Source organism: Callospermophilus lateralis, unplaced genomic scaffold (assembly GCF_048772815.1).
Source record: "Callospermophilus lateralis isolate mCalLat2 unplaced genomic scaffold, mCalLat2.hap1 Scaffold_1096, whole genome shotgun sequence".
NCBI lineage: Eukaryota > Metazoa > Chordata > Mammalia > Rodentia > Sciuridae > Callospermophilus > Callospermophilus lateralis.
The window spans coordinates 525,394-543,693 of NW_027511202.1; positions in this window are offsets into that span (position 1 = coordinate 525,394).

Genomic DNA, 18,300 nt, shown 5'->3' on the forward strand with positions numbered 1-18,300 from the left:
ACCTCACAGCCTAGGAGGCGGGGAGCCAAACGGGCACGGATGGGTACATGGCTCTTGAGAGGACAGGTCTAGTGGTTAGTAGGAAACCTTTTCAGCTGCTGGGAGACTCATGACATCATTTTTCCGAATGAAGCAGCCTGTCTGCCCTTTTGGGTTTTGTTTTTTTCCGGATCACTTTAGGGCGTGGGTTTCTTGAGGATGGGGATGCAGATCTATATTCATTTTTACATTCTCTGGCTCCCAGTTTATTACTTGGCCACACATAGTAAATGCATGTCTGATGAATGACTACATGAATGCATTAAGATTATCATTATGATTATTTTAACCAGTTAAATGCATCTACCAACTCAAACATGAGTTCAGGTCCTAAACCACTTTCTCAGTTGTGTGAAATTGGATTATTTAGTTTCTCTATACCTCAGTTTCCTCATTTGTTAAATACCTACCTTGGAAGGGTTGCAGTGAGAAGTAAATGTATATAAAGAAGGTAGCATAGTGCCTGGCACAAACACTCAATAAATGTTCTCTCCAATCATTACCACCTTTGATTTCCAATGGCTTTCCCCTCAGAATTGCCTATGGAGATTGTAACAATTACAGATTCCCAGCTTCCACCACTGGAGATGATGGCTCTGAAGGTCCCGGATAGGGCAAAGAATAAAAGCTGCATGAAGGCACTAGTGATCAGCCAGGATTGAGAAATACTGCTCTTTTTCTGTGTGGATGAGATCCCACAGAATGTATTTGACCTTTAGATTCTCTGAGAGTAGGATGCCAGGGTCTGAAAGGGTCCTTTATCTCTTTTATCCCTCCAATCTAAGTGGTTTTCCTCCACCATGTGTTCCAACCATGAGGTCCTGCCTCACTACAGGCCTAAAAGCAACAAGGCCAACCTATTATGGACTAGCACTTCTAAAACCATAAGCCAAAGTAAGCCTTTTCTCTTTTAAAGTTCATTATGTCATTATTTGTTATAGTGATGGAAAGCTGATCAACACAGTATGACATTGCCCCAAGTGCTTCTAATACAGTGCCTCATTTAATCTTCTCTTAAAAACTCAGAAAGAACAACTTGCTAGAGCTTATGCAGCTTGCTGTTAAGGGGTGACACTAGGATTTAAAAAGAGGCTCTTCCTTATCCACTGGGCCAGTGGTCCTTACACTTGAGCTTGATGACTGGAATCACCCAGAGAGGAATGTTAGACACAGATTGCTGGTCCTAGTTCCAGAGTTTTCAATTGAGTGGAGCCTGAAAACTCACTTGTCTAGAAGTGCAGGTTCCTTCACTCTCTCCTCTTTTGCTGTCTCCCAGTAGAAGCACAGAACCTTTTTTGTTTTAAGGATTGTATTGCTCTTTACTATATGAAACATAAGGGAGATAATGAACCTTCAAATCTAGAGAAGTTGCAGAGTTCTGTGATCCAGAGTCTGTGTTTTGAGAGCAACTACAAACCCTGAGGGACCCATCTACTTTTGTAATGGAGTATGTGGCTTCATACTAACTCCCTGATCTAAACCACAGTTTCCCTCTTTTCTACTTGCAAGCTTGTTTCCCAATACACTATCAATGAAAAAGTAAAGCAAACCAGTGGCTACTCTTGAGCCTTAGGGTAAGTCATTTGCATTTTGAGGATCCCTTTTGGATACAAACTACAGGAGGGACCAACTGTTCCTTGGAGAGGGTGCATTTGTTTGCCGGGAGAGATTTCAGCCCCCATTCCACACCAACGCTAGGTACTTGCCTTGTACCAGGTTCTGGGAGATGGTGTTTCCAGAGTCTCAGAAGCCTTAAACCACAAGTACAGGACCTGAGATTAGGACCACATTCCAGGCATCCCAAGTTGAAACACTGAAAGAAAACATTTTTTAAAAAAAGATCTTTTTTCCCAAGGTCTCACATTTCCACAGTGCACACAATTAGGTACTTCAACTGCAATCAGATTAACTGGCCTGCTTCAGGAATTTCAAAATCCCACTTAGACTTGTTCTGTGGGAATGCATAATACAAGTTCTAAACAGGTGACTTGCAAACATTCAGAGCACAGTCTTTGCAAAACAGAGACTTTAGTTCTAAAATAGCAAGACAGAGTATTTTCAAGTGTGGAAACCAGAGATTAGGAAATTACAGAGCTTTGGTGCTGCATGCAATGCCGGCAGGACTATCACTTCAAAGTAAGCTTGAGTCCCTTTTAGGAAAATGTAATAGAAATGTCTTGCTGCAGAGAGGAGGCTGCTGGGAAGGCAAGTCTATCAGAGATAGACACTGTTGCTATTTTGGTGTTTGTTTTGAGTCAGCTGAAAAGTCCCCACCAGACATGCATCTGACCACATTTTTATTTCAAAATTTTTGGTCCCTGTAGATTCTATTTCAAATTTTGACAGCTAGAAATCTATTAGCATTACAGTTCCCAGGATTCTGGTAGCCCTTGCTCTAGCTGGTTTCACACACTGTTGGGCCTTTTTTTCCCATCAATTTTTAAAACATTTCTTTGGAGATTCACTTACTCTGTGTTTAAAGTATGAGGCTGAATTATTTTTAAAATGCTGTAAGGGTCACATATTGGTCAAATCATTCTCACTGCTGCTTGACAAAAATATAGTGCAGAGGTCTTTAAAGTTATTGTCAAATTAAGTGCATGCATAGAAGAAAAAGATCTGCTGGATTTCATGCTCACACAGGTGACCTGGAGGGAAGGGAAAGGTGAGTTTTATATCTGTAGTTCTTCTATTTTCTGCCTTAATTAGTGAAATGTTAGCCAAAGCAACATTTTCACTTATTTCTGGAAAGTCAAAAGCATTTTAACATGAGTCACTTATTACTTTTGTAAGAAGGAAAACAATAAAATACTTCCAAAATATATCACTTTATTTAAAAGACAGACTTTCTGATTGAAATAGAAATATTATGTAAGGTTTCCAGGGTAGTTCATCAATCTCTCCAGCAGGATACCCAGTGACAAGATTCTTGGAAGGTGAAGAAATGAACAAGAAGCATTACATAATAAGGAGAAAGTCTGTGCTGTCCAGAGAGCCTATGTGCCTTCTGCAATATGCAGCTGTTGGGCCTCTTGGATTCTTCCCAGATTCTGTGCAGGGTCCCAGAGCCATAGCTACTTTGGAGTGCACTGTGCTACAATCAATACAGTGCAATATAAATGGTAAGCATGAGAATAATTCCTCTGGGTGAGCTGAAGCTTGGCTTCCAAAGCAGGAGTCTCATTACTCACTTGCGGTATCTCATTACTTATCTTTTAGAATCCTATTTTATAACAGTTCCAGGTTGAGTAAGATGTCTGTTTTTATCACAGTAAATAAAAGTTGCTGCTATGTGTTATTCCTTTCAATTTTTCTTTATTGTAGAGTGGATCAACGGTACAGGGCCCAATGCCCTTTTTAAAACATTCAAAGTATTTGATGGATTCATTACTGTGTGAACCATAAATAGACATGACCTCAAAATCCAGACAATGAAAAGGATGCTTGAGGGGAGACCTCAGAGTCACCACCATGGACAATGACTTCGAAGGTGATAGGAGGAGCCGGGACTTAATTGGAAACTAGGTCTAGTTCCCAGTCCTGAAAGTAACGGAGATCAATTAGTCTCTTGCACCTTAACACAGGCTTTGTTTTCTTTCTCTATAAATTGAGGAAAAGATTCAATGGACGAGCATCCTTCCAAGTGTGTTTCATGGTACATCAGCTCCAGAAGCTGTTACGTGTTACCTGGAAACACACATACTTACTTGTGATCAAATAAATTTGGTAAGCCTGGTTACTTGGCTTCAGGGCTTCTCAGCATCTTCAAGAGCAGGGCATATAAGGCAGAAATTCTATGAACTTATTTGACCATAGAACCTTAGTTTCGGGCATCTTGTGGCCCTGTGTACCTTAGAAATCACCTTGAGAAAATACTGAGCTGCTCAGTCACTGGGATTCTTTCTCAAACTTCATGATTCCAGTCAAGCTCAGGGAAATACAGCTATTCCACTTAGAAGACAGAGAGCATGCCTTCCTCCCTTCAGCTCATGGTTGGATCTAAAATTTAGCGACGTCTAAGTAAGACCCATTTGTTGATTCTTGTTATTAACTCTTGTGCTATGGGTGTCCTATTAAGGAATTTGGAGCCCGACCCCACAATATGTAGATCAGAGCCAACTTTTTCTTCTATCAGACGCAGTCTCTGATTTGATATCAAGCTCCTTGATCCATTTTGAATTAACTTTTGTGCATGGTGAGAGAAGGGGATTCAGTTTCATTTTGTTGCATATGGATTTCCAGTTTTCCCAGCACCATTTGTTGAAGATGCTATCCTTTCTCCATTACATGCTTTTAGCCCATTTATCAAATATAAGATAGTTATAACTTTGTGGATTAGTCTCTGTGTCCTCTATTCTGTACCATTGGTCCACCCGCCTATTTTGGTACCAGTACCATGCTGTTTTTGTTACTATTGCTCTGTAGTTTAGTTTGAAATCTGGTATCGCTATGCCGCCTGATTCACACTTCCTGCCTAAAAAGTTTTTTCTCAGCAAGAGAAACAATAAGAGAGGTAAATAGGGAGCCTACATCATGGGAACAAATTTTTACTCCTCACACTTCTGATAGAGCCCTAATATTCAGAGTATACAAAGAACTCAAAAAATTAAATAATAAGATAACAAATAACCCAATCAACAAATGGGCCAAGGACCTGAACAGACACTTCTCAGAGGAGGACAATCAATCAATCAACAAGTACATGAAAAAATGCTCACCATCTCTAAAGTCGGAGAAATGCAAATCAAAACCCATCTCACTCCAGTAAGATTGGCAGCCATTATGAAGTCAAACAACAAGTGCTGGTGAGGATGTGGGGAAAAGGGTACTCTTGTACATTGCTGGTGGGACTGCAAATTGGTGTGGCCAATTTGGAAAGCAGTATGGAGATTCCTGGGAAAGCTGGGAATGGAACCACCATTTGACCCAGCTATTGCCCTTCTCGGACTATTCCCTGAAGACCTTAAAAGAGTGTACTACAGGAATACTGCCACATCGATGTTCATAGCAGCACAATTCACAATAGCTAGACTGTGGAACCAACCCAGATGCCCTTCAATAGATGAATGGATAAAAAAAAAATGTGGCATTTATACACAATGGAGTATTACTCTGTACTAAAAAATGACAAAACCATGGAATTTTCAGGGAAATGGATGGCATTAGAGCAGATTATGCTAAGTGAAGCTAGCCAATCCCTAAAAAACAAATGCCAAATGTCTTCTTTGATATAATGAGAGCACCTAAGAACAGAGCAGGGAGGAAGAGAAGGAGGAAAAGATTAACATTAAACAGAGACACAAGGTGGGAGGGAAAGGGAGAGAAAAGGGTAATTGCATGGAAATGGAAGGAGACGCTCATTGTTATACAAAATAACATATAAGAGGTTGTGAGGGGAATGGGAAAAAACAAGGAAAGAAGTGAATTAAAGTAGATGGGGTAGAGAGAGAAGATTGGAAGGGAGGGGAGGGGGCATAGTAGAGGTTAGAAAAGGTAGCAGAATACAACAGTTACTAATATGGCATTATGTAAAAATGTGGATGTGTAACTGATGTGATTCTGCAATCTGTATTTGGGGTAAAAATGGGAGTTCATAACCCACTTGAATCGAATCTATGAAGTATGATATGTCAAGAGTTTTGTAATGTTTTGAACAACCAATAAAAAAATTAAAAAAAAATAAATAAAATTTAGTGACATCTCCACTCAGCTGTTTCTCTGAACCAGAGGGTGAGCAGGAATAACAAGGACCGGATTTCATGGAGGGAGTGGAAACTTTCCTTCTCCTTAAGTCAGTGCTCCCTTCCCTAGGTGGAGCTTAGAGCTTTTCTTCATATTCTAAGAGAAGAGAACTGTTTGCTGGGGAAGGGAGGCAGGGGTGAGTCAAAATGGTCACAGATAATCTACTTCATTCCAATCAATTAGGAAGAAAGATGCAGTTCCCAAAACACATTCTGAGTTGGTAGAGTTGAGAAACCAAAATAGCGGATGTACAGTAGAATTAGATTTACTATTTCAAGCCCTGCTGTATGTTTGTCCTTATTTGGTTGCCTTTGCAGAGTTGCATGACTATGGAAATGAGAGCGACCTTGAATCACGTAGCTGATCATCTTGTATCCAGGAAGAATTTCTCTCAAGTCCTCTTAATTACGGATCCAGCTGCAGGTGTGTCATGAGCCCTGATTTCAGCTCACACTGTGCTTTAGACACAGTTCTCCTAAAGGAACCAGGTAGCCCAGAGTGCTGTGGCAGGAGCCCTACGTCCTGAAGACATCCACCATGTGTTGTATGCCAATCATACCCCCATCTTCCAAGCCATAGGCCACTGCTTTTGCAGAGGTTTCTGTGTTTTCTGTCACATGATCTACTTATGCTGGCCAACGCAAATTCACCAGGCTCATCACCAGACCCAAGGATGGTCATCTGTCACCCAGCAAATTCATTTTTTTTTTTTGCATGGTCCAACCGATCTGCCATGCCCTGTCTGCCTGCTTTCTCTTTCTGATGCTCCTGCACTGTCCTGGAGGGTCTCCTACTCAGGCCTGCTTTCTCTGGCTGCCTAGTTCACTAGAGCAATCTTGCTGTGGATGTCACTGGCCCTTGTGGCACTCTGCTGGACTAGGAGTGGATGGGGGACACACCCCTTTCTCATAAATTATTTTATGTGAATAGATCATCACTTAAATAAATGGTGGCCCTATGGCAGCAGGCAGCTGATGTACCTTCATATGCCACCAATTTTCTCAGTCACACACCCCCTGAAAGCTAAGGTCCACCACACCGAGAGGAGGGGAGGGAAGGGTTTTCCTTCTTACTATGACTCATGGTGAGTTCTAACACCCTAGCCTGTCTTCGGCCTGCGGGACACTCCGCTCTTGGCAGTCACCTTTTCCTGTTTCTGTTTCTCCCTAGATGCTGCTCCACTGTGGTGCTACCCCCAAACTGACCACATCCCGCACGGGTCAGACAGAACTCTGAGTAACACCATACCCTGAACAATGTCCTACTCTTTTTCCAGCAGACCTTTTTGCAAAGTCCCACCTTTCATAGCATTATTGAAAAAGTTGGTTGTATTTGAAGCTGGTTGAGCACCCAGGCCCCAAGAGGGATTTATGTATCACCTGGAAGGACACAAATGAGGACATTCCATAGGTCTCTGTCCTCAGCAGTGCTGTTTCAACAGATGTCTAGGCACCTTCTACCTATTAGACATGCCTGTGACAGTTTCCAGAAGGCACAGTTACCTAATGAACAAGATGAACAAGAGAAATGTCTCAAAGTCACCTCACTACATAGACTGAAAGAAACAAACAAGTGAACTTCAGCAGGGAAACATACAAGAAAACACACAAGCCCAGGTTCAGAGAATTCATCCTGCAGGGTTCCTGCGACAGGCAGCAGTTGAGTTGTTTGGCAAGGCTGAAATGACAGAGGTCACTCTGCAGCTTCACCTGAGAGCCCCTCCTGCTCAGGCCCATCTCTTCTGGGGTCACCTGAGAGGAATTGTCTCCAGAGAGAGAAAGACACAGGTGAGGGTGCTGGGGGTGGGAAGGCTGAGCCTCATTCCCTGGGAAGAAATGGTTAAGGGGAAGAGAGAGATTCAGGCTGGAGGAGAGCAGAATGGGGAGACTGATGCTAAGTAAGGGGGTAGGATCTACCCAGAAGCACTGGCAGAAATTAGACAGGTGGAATTGATCTCCAAATTAGGAACCTTCTAAAAATCTGAAATGTTCCCACAATGGAATTAACTACATGGTGTCTTTGCCCAATGACACAACCCCTGCCTGTGTGACCCGGCTGTAACCTGGTGGGAGTCCTGTAGTCATCCAGGATGTCAAGATCCGGCATCTCAAAGGTGGTGGGACCATTCCACCTTAGAAGAGACTTAGGTCTAATGACCATGGGTGACCCTGGGCTCGAGACTGATCTGGGAAAAACAACTCTCAAGGACTATCAGTTGTATTAGGTCAAAAGGGGTGAAAGTGTACCATGGGCTGTGTGCCTGTGAATGTGTGGGTGTGCTCATGACTACATGGGCCTGGAGGGGATCCAGGCCAAGTGGCTAACACTAGATTGAGGGAAGAACAAGGGTGGGGCACTAATTAGGAAAAAAGACAAATTTAAAAAAGCATGCAAGATGAAACTAACATGCATGATGTGATTCCATTTTTGTTAAATGATACAGATGTGTGTGTGTGGGTGTGTGTTTAAGTGCACAATGAACAATATAAGGTTGATCTTAGTGACTATTATTTGCAAGTGTGGGGAATTTGAACTTGAAAATCTTACATTCTTCCTATTTATGTGTCATATATATATATATATATATATATATATATATATATATATATATATATATATTTAATGTACAGGTATTATTTTTGTAAGCATATTAAAAAGTAATATTTTTGTGTAAAGAAAGGCCAGAGAGGGTGAGGGGAGAAGTACAGGAAGTACTTGAGATTGAAATGGAGCAAACTATGTTATATATTTATGAGTATGTGAAAATCAACCCCACTGTTATGTATTTTTCACTAATGCTTTTTTTTATAATTTTATTTTGTTTACTTATTTATGTTTATGTGGTGCTGAGGATTGAACTCAGGGCCTTGCACGTGCGAGGCAAGTGCTCTACGGCTAAGCCACCACCCCAGCCCCATTAATAACATTTTTAAAAGGCAAGAAAAACTTTTTCTTGAGGAAAATTAAATTTTTTCTGCTTTATGTCATTTTTTTTGTAGTGTTGAGCTTATTAAACATCAGGGTGTGCCTTACCACTGAGCGATACCCCCAGCCCTTTATATTATTTATTTTGGGGCAAGGTCTCACCAAGTTGCCTGGGCTGGCCTCAAACTTGGGATCTTCCTGCCTCTGCCTCCTTAATCACTGGGGTTACAGGCACACACCCCAGCAACAAGCTTAAACATCTTCATTTTGACACAAGCTCTTTCCAAATGTGCTGAGCACATGTACAAATAAATGTTAAGAAAACTGGGTTGGAAGGAATCAGGGTGTTTGATTTTCTGAAGAAATGAATGTGGTTTCCAGAGTTGCTTCCTGGTATCCTAGAACTCAGGTAAAATTTCTTATGACAGTTTTACAGTTTTCCTAGGACCATGTCCCTCAGACCATACTGGGTGTACACCCATCCTGCCCTGAAAAGTGTACAGGCCATGCAATGTGCTGGGGTCTAAACACGTCCCTTCCACAGTGCACACAGGACCATCCTCTGCTGGTGGGTATTCTGAGAAAGGAAAAAAATCTCAATTTTGTTGATAACGTAACCCCTTTTGTCAGTGGGTCCTTGCAGCTGAGAAGAGAAGAACCACTGGAATCAAAGATGTCACCACCAATCCAGGGAGGGCAGCTAGTTGCTCTAGGTGCCAGTGGTACCCTCGTACCAGCTCGCTATACCTAGTGCTGCTTCTGGAATCCCCTTCCAGATGAATCACGTGCACTTGGATCTTGTCCACTGCCCTTTGCTACCAATTTGCTCACCCGATTATACCATTCCCACTTCCCTGAGATACTAACCCCTTTTGCTCTGCCTGTCCAGATTGTCACAGACACAGACACAGACACACTTTGCTGTAGTTCAGGCCTGAGAGTTCTCTTAGCTCTGAGAACAAGATACTTTCCTCAATTCTACTCAGTTGGAAGTTCATCAGACATGGTGTATTTTTACCATTGTGCAGTGGGCTCAGAGAGAAAAGCTGACATCAGACACACAGATCTCTTCCATCTTGATTCCATTAGCTCCTGTGAAACTTGAGGCAAATCACCAAATTTCTCTGACCTTCAGTCTCTTCCTCTATGAAACAAAGATTATAGCCCCTGCCTCACTGGAAGTCCTCTGAATTTAATAAGCTGAATGTATAAAGAAATATGTTATCACCTAATACAGGAAGATACCTGAGAAAAGATCGATATTTTTACAATTTTCTTATATAATTTCTCATGTGTCTCCATCTTGATTTCCAAACTAGATTATACTTTCTTCGATCATATTAAATTTCTATATCACACTGCCTTGAACATGACAGGCATGAAGTCATTGTTCAGTATCAGTTTCCTAAAGCTTTAAATCAGAGAATGCACACTTTGAAATGAAGGCTCATTCTTGGATTATTTGTTATACGTGAGGCATTCTGAAGGAATTTTCTGGGTCTCATTTTCCTCTTATGCAAAATAAACTCTTTGTTCTATAATTCTAGATGCACTGAGGATCTTCCAACATTGAGGTTTGGAATCTATATATTTCTGAAGGGAATTTGGTATGTTACTCTTCTGTTCGATGCCTTCACATTTGAACCAGTGATGGATAGATGCAGAGTAAGTGAACTTCCAGCGCAGGCAGAATCAACTCCAGTGCCTCAGTGTCTCCTCCCAGCCCTCTTTCTAACCCCTGTCTCTGTTCCTTGCTCTACTCCAGCAGACTTGTTTATTTGCACTCCTGAAAATTTCCAGGCTTCTTCTGCTGTGAAGCCTCTGGACTTCCTGTCTCTCATGGCTCCCATCTCTGCCCCAGTGTCTCTTCTGCAGAAGTTCCTCACCAGCTCCAGTCTATCCCACAATCTTGCTTTGTGCTTCATTTTTGTAATTGTCCTTTGATGATTTCTTATTATCGAGTCATTTATTTATTAGCTGTTTGCTTCCTTCGGTTCTCTTCATCCCTTAAATAGAATCATTCTTCTTGGTTCCTTTTATGTCCTTGCTGCTAAAAATACTTAGCACAGATCAGGTCCTGAAATAAATAAGGGTAAAGTGATGGAATGAATGAGTGAATGAATTCCACCATACCTTAAAGAAAAGGTGTTACTTGGTGAGCTAAAATCCATGGCTGCCAGTCCAGGTTTGAGTGAACTTATTAAAATCCGAGTCACCCACACAAATGAAGTAATTGCCTTAGGGCTTAGTATGGTGATTATTAGCTATTAATTAATACATAAGGCCTTGGTATACATGGGAGTGGTAAGAAACACAAGCCCTAGAAAGATATCTGTAAGAAATCACAGCACAGTGGGGCTGGGGTTGTGGCTCAGTGGTAGAGTGCTCACCTTGCACGTGTGAGGCACTGGGTTTAATCTCAGCTCCACATAAAAATAAATAAATAAAATAAAGGTATTGTGTCCATCTACAACTAAAAATAAAATAAAATAAATCACAGCACAGTGTGCCTAGAAATCAGCATTTGTTGTGGATAATGCAGATAATATTTAAAAATGAATGATTCACTTTTTTAATTATGAAAAATTCCAAACATAAACACAAGTGGATGTAACAGATAAGAATGTCATAATGAACCCTCTTATGCACTGGGTGGACACACTCATCCTGTGTCTGTTACCCTGTATGAGTGTATGTATGTGAAACCAATCACTTGTTTTCTGGCCAACAAAAAGTGCACACTAGATGGGGCCTCTGTGTGATTGTGATGTATCAAAGTCTGTTTTGCTAGCAGACTTTCCTTGCTGGCATGATAAAGTCAGTGGACATGGTGGGAAGGCCAGGAGATAATGAGCCACAGGTATTTTACTAGGAATTGCAGGTGACCTCTTCGAGCTGTGAACAGTCTCTAGTGGACAACCAAGAAGAAGCCAGGTGCTCAGTCTTACAGTTGCAAAGCAATGACTCCTACCAGTGCCCCCAAAACAGCATGGAAGCCAGTCTTCCAGGTAATGAGAACACAGCCTGGCTGACACCTTGGCAGCGGGTGTGAGACCCTCATCAGAGGACTCAATGTGCTGAGAACCTGACCCACAGGAACTGGGAGGTAAATCTGCATATATTTTAAAGCCACTAAGTTTGTGGTAATTCTCAGCAATAGATAATTAAGTGCATTACCTAACATGAACAATTTTCAACAGTTTCCAATGTTGTTTCTTCTATACTTCCTTGTCTTTCATTTCATAGGTGGATGGGTGGAATGTTTTAAAGCACATCTTAGACTTTGTATCATTTCACTTGTAAATATTTTAGTATTTGGTATCTCTAACAGAGCATAACCATGGTGCCAGAAAAATTGGGTTTAATTGAGAACAGTGGGAGTCTTGGGGGGGTGTTGTTGCTGGGAATCAAACCCAAGGCCTTAAGCACTAGGTAAGCCCCCAGTCCAATGAGTTGTATCCCCAACCCCAGAATGGAAGTCTTTTAAAAGTCATGGAGACAATGGATTTAGCATATTAATTGGACACCCAGAGAAAACATGCTTGCAACAAATAGAACAACACCTCCTTGATTCCCACAGCTAAAGGACATGAAAGCTTTCATTTGAAATGTCAGAGACTTGCCAGTTGAATTTTCAAGAACAATGCAGCCACAGAGTTGTCCCTGTAATATGTTTGTCTGTCAAAGAATATTGAAAACTAATTTTGATAGTGTGTTTAAGGGCCTATCCATTCCCCCAGGATTCTAATCTGCTTTGGAATGGACCCCTGTAAATTCCATTTTGATTGGTAACTCTCTCTGTTATTTCGCGTCATATTCTAATTGCCATTCCCACCACTTTTTCCAGACCACAGGAAGCTTTTCGAAACTGGCTATATTTCTTTTTCTCTTTTGGACAGTTAACCTCTTCTCCTTGTGACACTGCTCCGAAAGGCTTGCTTTGTAAGGAAAATAGAGCTCGGGGTTCAATGCCATCTCTACCACCGGGGAGCTTTGTGATGTTGGGCAAGTTCAATAGTGTCTAGCAGGGTTGTGGTGAAGATCAGACAAAGAACACGTGTAATGCACAAGGTGGTCAGCACAGAGAAGGCACCGACCCCACCCTCCCCTTTGTTGGTTCCCATCTCCAACCACCAAGGCCAGAACGCCCAGCACCGCGCCTCTCCCGCCCTCCTCGCGGGGGATGCAGGGACTTGTAGTTTTTTGGTTCCAAAGTCATTGTTTCCTCTCGGAGCCGGACAGCGAGAGGAGGAACTACACATCCCAGTGGGCTGTGAAAGGAAAGTGGGGCTCGGAAAATCGAGCGTTCCCGCCTGCTGCTTTCGCTCTCCACAGTGGCCCCTGGACCGTGCTCACCCTACCTTGGGCTCCCACTGCAGCCATGGCTTGGATCCCGCGGCAAAGCCTAGAGGGCGTGAGCGCGCAGGCGCCTGTGACTGGTGCGGCCAGGTGGCTGCGCCTGCCGGCCCACCGGGCGGTCAGGCCCCTGGGAGGGAGGCGCAGGCGGAGCGGATAGGCGCCCGGTCCCAGTGCTTGTGAGGGTGGTCCGCCGGGAAAAGGAGGGAGAAATAAAACAAGCCAATGATGAGCGCCCGTGGAGGAGAAGTGGAGAGCGAAAGGGCCGGAAGGCAGCGACCCAAACAGCCTGGCCACCAAGGAGCTTTTACTATGGGAGGGAAGCCCTAGCTCGGGCAAGGGGACCCAGACTCCTCGGCTCTTCTCTTTCCTCCTTCCTTGGAAGCTCGGCCTCGAGACCCCCGCCCGCAGTCCTTCCCAGAGTCAGGCCTGTCTCTGACGGCCGCTCCCCGACCTGTCATCGGGCGCCCCACCCCGTTCCCAGGACACCAGTAGAGTCCCCGGCGACTTGACCAAGCGCCCCGATGGGGAGGAAGAGGAAGCGCGCCGGGCTGGGGTACAGGCCGGGGAGGGTCACCTCTCCACGCCGTGGCTCGTCAGGTCTCGGCAGTTGCAAGAATGGGTTTGCGAGTGACGGTGTAATCGTGCGTGTCCCGAGGCAGCAGTTGCTGCCGGCAATAACCCAGGAGAGAAGCCTGCAGGAGGACACCGAGAGCCCATGGCGTGGCGGTGCCGCGGGCGCTGCGCCCGATCACTCCTCGGCGAAGCCTTGGGGAACGAGGCCTGCTGCGCCGGGCCTGCCGGGTCCCCGAGCCCAGGGCGTCCGCCTGGAGGGGACTGGGGCAGCGACCTCGCCGTGCTGGTGCCGGGGCTTCGCCCGCCAGGAGGAGGAGTTGGAGGAGGAGCACGGCTGGCAAGGTGCGGGTGCCGCCGCCCAACCGGCTGCAAGGAGGCTGACCCGTTCTGCCGCCGGGAGGCATCCATGAGGGCAGCCGGCTGGGGGCGCACACCCCCAGAAGCCTCCCGGCCATGCGGGCCCCGCCGAGCCACGACTGCCGCCGGCCCCCCGGCCGCCCCCCGAGCTGCGGTGCCGCGACCCCTACATGGGCAACCCCTACATGGGCTCCCAGCTCCGCGACAACTTTACCGAGGACACCCAGGTTAACCCCTCGGGGAGCCCAACTGTCATAGCAGAATCCGCATTCAGCAGGGACGATGCTCGTCCGCAGCCCGCGGTAGCGGTCCTCGGTGGCTTCCAGCCCGCGTCCCGGGGCTCTGGGGCCCCGTGGGGCGTGGGGGATCGCCTGGCAGACCCCCGGTCGCCGTGCGCCTGGTCGCGCGCTCGACCCCGCCGCCCCTGGGCCCCCGGCTGCGCCTCGGTTCCGGCACACCGACCCCGGAGCGCTGCGCCCCGAGGGGAGCTTCTGAGGGTGTGCGCCCCCAGCCGGCTGCCCTCATGGATGCCTCATCGCGGCGGAGGGCCCATGAAAGACTGCAAGTACAGTCAGATCAGCACCCACAGCTCCTCCCCCATGGAGTCGCCCCACAACAAGAATAAAATCGCGGCCAGGAGGAAATGGGAGGTGTTCCCCGGGCAGAAACAAGTTCTTCTGCAACGGGAGGATCATGATGGCCCGGCAGACAGGCGTCTTCTACCTGACGCTCATCCTCATCCTGGTTACTAGCAGACTCTTCTTCGCCTTGGAGTAAGTGGCGGCGACAGCTCCCCATTGCCCCATTCATCTCTCCTCCCCCTTCCGCCAACTGCTTTTGTTTTCTAAAAGTCTTATCTGCTCTATGTTATTATATAATGGCAGCCCGCCGCCCTCCTGTTCTATTAAGAGTCTGTTTGATTTTCAGTATCCCGAAATGCTGCCGTGCAGGGCCAGGCTCTCGGAAGCAGAGGAGAGGGTAGTGGGACACTTGTACTATGTGGGGGGCTTTGCTCCTCTCCAAGCAGGGTGGGACTGGCAGGTGGGGCCGCTGGTGACTGAATCGTGGCGCTCTCCACCGAGTTTGGGAACCTGTACACCAGCCCAGGTGCAGCGTCTATGGGAGGGATGTTTCCGGAGATAGTTCTAAATCAGGAATAAGCAGTCTTGATTCCCTCCCACCTCCTCCTTGCTAACAAGATGTGGGGCATTAAGCTCAGTTGGCTAAATCTTCTATGTAACTTTGCGGAATAATAAGAAATCTCGATTATTTTAGGTTTAAAAGTGTAGGCTCCCCGTGTACCCTAAATGGAGAATTTCATCCCCCACCCCTTCATTCTTCTTACTTGTTCACTATTAATGAATGAGTTCTGATTACCTGTGAGGTTTCCAAACTCTTCACTTTCAAAGAAGTTTCAGTTTTTAAAAAGTCCAAAATAAACAGTTTGGGAACAGGTGAAAGTAAACATGTAGGCCTGGAAAAGTGTGGCCAGATATGCCAACTTCTGATGCCAGAGAAAATACTTTGGGATTTTGAGAATTTTATATGAAAAAAAAGTATATGTGAGCTTTTTCAGGAATCAAATTGGCCAGTAGCAACTATCTTCCTGCCAACCAATGAAAGGTCTCCTTATTTATTAATAGTTTAATAAATAAGTTTAATAAATAATAAATAATATATTTATTTATTTAATATATATTAATATATATTATAATATATATTATATTATATATAATATATTATATTAATATATTAATATATTTATATTAATATATTAATATATTTAATATATTTATATTTATATTAATATATATTATATATAATATATATATAATATATATTAATATATATATAAAATATAATTATTTAATAAATAATAGTTTAATAAATAAGTAAGGCAGTTTAGCCATATTCTGAATCAGTTTCAATTGCTGTGATTGAGTCCAGCATTCGGGATGCAGCTCCATATGTAATACCCCATAGCTGTGCTCAGTGAAAGTTGTAGTCATTTTCCCCCTCTAGACTTAAAAGAAAAAGCATTGTATTTATTGGTAGTTCTTTGAGCTTCCCATAACCTGGTTATTAAGGGGCATGCAGTGCCTTCAGTTTCCATCTGCTTCAGCTGGGTAGAGTTAATTAAAATCTTTTTGTTGTTTACTTTTGTCTTTGATAAGCATTAGTGGGCTTGATCTTGTGCCTGGCTTTTGTTAGTGGAAATGCTGTCTCAATCAGAAATGAATGGTCTCTTGATAATGTTAATGCTTTTCACTCAGATCCCTCAGACTCTCCGAGGGGAAACATTTTCTCTCTGAACACTGAGCTATGATGAACAGTTTTAACAGGATTGAGTTCGAATAGGAGAGGAGGGAGTTCACAGATGGAAGCTACCCCCACCCCCTATTCTTTCTCTCACACACAATTTCTCCAGCATTTTTGACTGTGTGGATTTTCCAGGTGTTTCCTAGAAAAGTCCCTGTGTTCATGGCTGAGATTAGTTGGTGAAGTCATGTGATGAGAGGGCAAGGGTGGGAGTGGGCGTGCAGGGTGGCAAGGAGGCATGCTTTATGCCCCCTCTCTTGCTTCTGTGGGTCCCCATCCAGAGCCAGCCTCTTGTCCCTACAGATCCATGGAAGCTGGAGGAAGGGCCACAGAGGTCCCTGACATATTTGCATCCTACGCAGAATGACCACTGCCACCCACCTGAATGTTGAGGCTATGTGTTTAACAGAGACACACATCCCTCTAACAGTGTCTTGGGTTACAGGTGGGCCTGTGGTAGGGCTGTATTCACTCTATTCCCAAAGTAACAAAAAGTTTTGAATGGATCCGTATTGGCATTTTTGCTGTTTTCAGGGATTTTTAAGAGTGGAGGCAGTTGGTTGATTTTGTGACTGCGTTGCCGAGCTTCAGCCACAAGTGTGTTTTGTGTAGGATGATGAATATTTCATTTTTTATATATACCCAAATCCTTGCTGGATGGCTAGCCCCTCCCCCCATATCCCAGTTAGTACTTACTATCTTTATTTTCTTAATTTAAACATAGCTTCTAACCAAACCATCATAAATTCATTTTCATTTCTTGATCTGTGTGCTTTTTTTCTGAGAGTTCCCCCAGAGTCCCCCTTGCAGGTTGTCACAGATCTTCTGCATCAGTGTCATGCTATGAATAAAGGGATAAGCGCATGCACTGGGATTTTATGAGTGCTATTTGCAGCATTATTTTTGTATCAGCTTTGTGGGAGTCATCGTGGTGTGTGTGTGTGTGTGTGTGTGTGTGTGTGTGTGTGAGAGAGAGAGAGAGAGAGAGAGAGAGAGAGAGAGAGAGAGAGAGAGTGAGTTTCGTCTTCATGGGTGTTGCTTCAACCAAGCAATTGGAACTATTGGGAAAATAGGAGCCCCATCCTATGGGTCTTCAGTTGAGAAAAATCACAGGTCAATTCAAACTTCTGAATATTATGGCTTGCTAAGACCCTTTGTCACTGCATTTAATTGTTTTGTCACAAGCATTGTCTTTTGAGTTCTTTACTCATTGCTAAGGACAGAAAGAAATTAAATAACTTTGGCCAAATTAATTTGCTAGACACTCAAAAGAGTCAATTAGCCACTTGCATAGGAAATGAAAGACCAATTGGCTAATCATTAAATAAGATCCCCAGGAAACACCGGCATTAGGTGCTCCCTGCCTGTCTTTCTTCTGGCCCACCTCTACTATTTATTGAGTGCATACTACATGGTCCCCAACTTTGTTCAATTTTGTATTTTGATAGCTTTTAATGTTAATGGAATTTCATTGTCAAACACTATAATCTGACCCCATCCCCAACATTTCCAGGAAGACAAATGAAAAATGTGAGAAGAAAAACACCTAACTTGTAATTTCAGTTTTGAACTTCCTTATCTACACCTCGTCTCTCACCACTCCTCTTATTGTGATCTTGAGCAGATGGACATGTTTTTTCCAGAGAAATGAACTTATTGGAACTCAGCAACAGATGCTGATGCTTCTTCAACTGCTGAAGAAAGGCAGGGTAGAAATTTGTATTCCCATCTGGGAGATGAAGTGAGTGGCTGGGACAGGTCCCATGATCACCAAGATGCTGGCTCTGGTGTGGGAAGGCTCCTGCCCACAAAGTGCTCCTTCAGACCCACTGTGCTGCCCCGCAGGTGTAGACATGGTTAAGGACAGGGCTTTTGGAAAGGCAGATCCCAACAGTATGACCCCTGGCAAATGGTTTGTCTTTTTAGCCTCCTTTTCCCTATCTATAAAAGGGGATTGATAATGTCTACCTTTAAATGTTGTGACAA